Here is a 5,128-nt window from a genome sequence, read left to right as displayed (position 1 = left end):
TTGTTGCATTTAAATGCTTTACCTAGAGAGTTATTTGTTTGTTGCATTTAAGTGTTGTATGAACTTTATGTATGAACTTGTATTAATTTGGTCTATTCGGTGTTGTGTAATGAAGATGAGCCGGCAATGAATGTACGATGACCGATGCTCTCCGCGGTTCGTTGAGGGCGTGCATACTTTTCTGCTTGCGGCTGAGGCAAACAAGCGGGCGGATGGTTTTATGCCTTGTCCATGTGCTGGCTGTAAGAATGGTCGCAATTACTCTATGTCAAGAACCATTCACGTCCACCTGTTTGAGTCCGGTTTCATGCCCCACTATAAAGTTTGGACCAAGCATGGAGAAAGAGGGGTTATGATGGAAGACAATGAAGAAGAAGAGGACGACGACAGCTATCCTGGCCATGGGTTTCCTGAATACGATGATACAACAATGGGGGAAGAAGCTGAGCCGGTAATGCGGGAAGAAGCTGAGCCGGCAATGCGGGAAGAAGCTGAAGAAGAGGCATCAGATGAGCCCGTTGATGATCTAGGTCGGGCCATTGCCGATGCAAAGAGAAACTGCGCAAATGATTTGGAGAAGAAGAAGTTGCAGCGCATGTTAGAGGATCACAAAAAATTGTTGTACCCGAATTGCGTAGGTGACAAGAAAAAGCTGGGCACCACACTGGAATTGCTGCAATGGAAGGCAGAGAATGGTGTATCTGACAAGGGATTTGGAAAGTTGCCGGTAATGATAAAGGATATGCTTCCAAAGGACAACGAATTGCCCGAGAGTACGTACGAAGCAAAGAAGGCTGTTTGCCCTCTAGGGTTAGAGGTGCAGAAGATACATGCATGCCCTAATGATTGCATCCTCTACCGCGGTGAGTACGAGGATTTGAACGCTTGCCCGGTATGTGGTGCATTGCGCTATAAGATCAGCCGCGATGAGCATGGTGATGTCGAGGGCGAGCGCCCCAGGTAGAAGATTCCTACCAAGGTGATGTGGTATTCTCCTATAATACCACGGTTGAAACGTTTGTTCCAAAACAAAGAGCATGCCAAGGTGATGCGATGGCACAGAGAAGAACGTAAGAAAGACGGAAAGTTGAGAGTACCCGCTGACGGGTCGCAATGGAGAAAAATCGAAAGAAAGTACGGGAAGGAGTTTGCAGATGACGCAAGGAGCGTATGGTTTGGTCTAAGCGCAGATGGCATTAATCCTTTTGGGGAGCAGAGCAGCAACCATAGCACCTGGCCTGTGACTCTATGTTTGTATAACCTTCCTCCTTGGTTATGCATGAAGCGAAAGTTCATTATGATGCCAGTGCTCATCCAAGGCCCTAAGCAACCCGGCAACGACATTGATGTGTACCTAAGCCATTAGTTGAAGAACTCTTACAACTGTGGAATGGAACAGGTGTACGTGCGTGGGATGAGCACATGGGGGAAGAATTTGACCTAAAAGCGTTGCTGTTCGTGACCATCAATGATTGACCTGCTCTCAATAACCTTTCAGGACAGACAAATAAGGGATACCGCGGATGCACGCACTGTTTGGATGATACCGACAGTATATATTTGAATAGTTGTAAGAAAAATGTGTACCTGGGACATCGTCGTTTTCTTCCGAGCAGGCATCCCGTAAGAAAGAAAGGCAAGCATTTCAAAGGTGAGACGGATCACCAGACGAAGCCTCGCCACCGTACTGGTGCTGATGTACATGATATGGTCAAGGATTTGAAGGTGATATTTGGAAAGGGTCCTGGCGGACAACCTGTTCCGAAGGACGCTGACGGACGCGCACCCATGTGGAAGAAGAAATCTATATTTTGGGACCTGCCATATTGGAAAGACCTAGAGGTCCGCTCCGCAATCGACGTGATGCACGTGACGAAGAATCTTTGCGTGACCCTGCTTGGCTTCTTGGGCGTGTATGGGAAGACAAAAGATACACCTGAGGCACAGGAGGACCAGCAACGTATGCACGGAGAAGACGGCATACATCAAGGTCATGCAAGCTACGCTCTTACCAAAGAAGAGAAGGAAATCTTCTTTGAATGCCTGCTCAGTATTAAGGTACCGTCTGGCTTCTTGTCGAATATAAAGGGAATAATAAACATGGCAGAGAAAAATTTTCAGAACCTAAAGTCTCATGACTGCCACGTGATTATGATGCAACCGCTTCCGGTTGCATTGAGGGGGCTTCTACCGGAAAACGTTCGATTAGCCATTGTGAAGCTATGTGCATTTCTCAATGCAATCTCTCAGAAGGTAATCGATCCAGAAATCATACCAAGGTTACAGAATGATTTGGTGCAATGTCTTGTCAGTTTCGAGTTGGTGTTCCCACCATCCTTCTTCAACATCATGACGCACGTCCTAGTTCACCTATGCGAAGAGATTAACGTTTTGGGTCCTATATTTCTACATAATATGTTCCCCTTTGAGAGGTTCATGGGAGTCTTAAAGAAATATGTTCATAACCGTGCTAGGCCAGAAGGAAGCATCTCCAAGGGCCATCAAAATGAGGAGGTCATTGAGTTTTGTATTGACTTTATTCCTGACCTTAAGCCGATTGGTGTTCCTGAATCGCGGCATAAGGGCAGACTGGATGGAAAAGGCACGCTAGGAGGGGAACAAATAATATGTATGGATGGACATTCTCTCACTGAAGCACACTACACAGTTCTACAGAATTCCACCTTGGTGGCTCCGTATATGGATGAACACAAGAATTTGCTATGTTCCAAACACCCGGAGCGGTCTGATGACTGGATTACACGTGAACAAACCAGGAGTTTCGCCAGCTGGTTGCAGACACGTACCATGCATGACACCTCTATTGAAGATGACTTGTACTTGCTGTCCCAGTTACCATCTTCGAATATAATGACTTTCAAAGGGTACGAGATAAATGTTAATACATTTTACACGATCGCCCAAGATAAGAAGAGCACCAACCAAAACAGTGGTGTCTGCTTTGATGCAGAAACCAAGACGGGAAAGGAAACATATTATGGTTATATACAGGACATATGGGAACTTGACTATCGACGTGGTTTAAAGGTCCCTTTGTTTCGGTGCAAATGGGTCAATATGACACGAGGCGGGGTAACGGAAGACCCGCAGTACGGAATGACAACAGTGGATCTCAACAATCTTGCGTATGCAGACGAACCATTCGTCCTAGCCAATGATGTGGCACAGGTTTTCTATGTGAAGGACATGTCTACCAAGCCAAGAAAAAGAAAAAATAAAGAAGCGAATGCATCGTACAATGAGCCAAAGCGGCACATAGTTTTTTCTGGGAAGAGAAACATTGTGGGAGTGGATGACAAGACAGACAAGTCAGAAGATTATGAAAAGTTTGATGAAATTGCTCCATTCACAGTGAATATTGACCCGAGCATCCCGTTAAATGATGAAGATTTTCCATGGTTACGGCGCAAAGGGACACACGCGAAGAAAAAGTTTCACACCCAAAGATCTGGGATGTGATCGGCTTCACTATCATCACTTTCTTCTATGTTTCACACCCAGAGGGGAATCTCTGTAATAGTTAGGGTAGTTATGTGTTTTGGCATTTGAAACGTGAAGAAATTTTATGTGCAAACAAATTCTTTCATGCCTTTACTGATTTTTAAAGTTAAGTTATTCACAAAGTAGTGATTCACACTAATTTCAAATAATTCAAAATTTAAACTATTCAAAATTGAAAACTACGGGCACTAACAGAAAGTTTGTAATTTTTTGTACCTAAAGAGGCTGTGTCAGCCTCCGGTCAGGCTATGGCCCCACCATCACCATTTAGTGCCGGTTCGTACCACGAACCGGTACTAATGAGGTTGTGTCAGGTAAGGTTGGGGCCCCACGAGCACCTTTAGTACCGGTTCATGGAGGAACCAGACGTAAGCTGTTTTTTAGTCCCACCTCACGAAGTGAGAGGGACTAGGAGCGGTTTATAAGCCCTAAGTGCAGAGACGATGAAAAAGAGGCTCAATGCTCACGTTGCTTAGCTTCAAGCCTTCAGAAATACGGTAGACTGCACGGAGCTATGCGCAGTGCAGTTTACACTATTCCGAAAGGCTTGAAGCAAACTAACGAGCATTGCACCTCTTTTTTATTTTTAATAACTTATTACAACTCCGGACTTCTTCTGTTATGGCAAAAACTAATTGCACGTCGACATTTCTTTTTTTTAAGTTATAACTCCAGACTTTGACCATCAAGTTTTGCAGAAAAGAAAAAATAGCAGAAAAGAAGAAAAACTATAGCTGAAAAGAAAAAAACTATATAAAAAACTACTCAAAAATAAATAGAAGAAAATAAATATAGCAGAAAAGAAAAAACTACTCAGAAATAAATAGAAGAAAAAATAAAGCAGAAAAGAAAAAAAATTATATTTGCTATTTTTCAATCGTTTACAAAATGACCGTGAAATTGAAAATCACTACAAAATGAACTCTGGAAATGTTGAATTTTGGCAAACTAGATGAAAAACTACTCACAAATAAATAGAAGAAAATAAATATAACAAAAAGAAAAAACTATACAAAAAACTACGCAAAAATAAATAGAAGAAAATAAAGCAGAAAAGAAAAAACTATAAAAAAATTGGGGCGCTGCCCTGTGGGCCTGATAGGCCACAGGTGTGTAATTACAGGCCTTAAAGGCCCAGCAGACTCACAGGGCAGCGCCCAGAGTTTAGGCCCACAAGCCTGCTATATAGAGGAGTTCGAAGTGGTAGCCGCGGCTGGGTTTATAAACCAGTGCGGCTGCCCTTCGCCCGGCGAGGTGGGACTAAACTTTGGGGTGGCAGCGCGAGGCCTTTAGTACCGGTTGGTGGCACCAACCGGTACTAAAGACCACCCTTTAGTACCGGTTGGTGGCTCCAACCGGTACTAAAGGCCTCGTCTTCCCGCCTCTTCGCCTGGCCAAAGTTGGCCTTTAGTACCGGTTGGTGGCTCCAACCGGTACTAAAGGCCTCTCCTATATATACAACACTTACGAAAATTTCATTCTCCCTCTGTTTCTTCCTATGTTTCCCCATTGAAGCACCGCCCGTGCGTCCCGATCGATCGACGCCGTCGCCGTCGCCGCCCCCGTCCCCGTCGCCGCCCCGTCCCCGTCGCCGCCCCGAGCCCGT

Source organism: Triticum dicoccoides, chromosome 2A, assembly GCF_002162155.2.
Source record: "Triticum dicoccoides isolate Atlit2015 ecotype Zavitan chromosome 2A, WEW_v2.0, whole genome shotgun sequence".
Lineage (NCBI taxonomy): Eukaryota > Viridiplantae > Streptophyta > Magnoliopsida > Poales > Poaceae > Triticum > Triticum dicoccoides.
The sequence above is the reverse complement of the archived record's forward strand: the minus strand, read 5'-3'. Positions refer to the sequence as shown.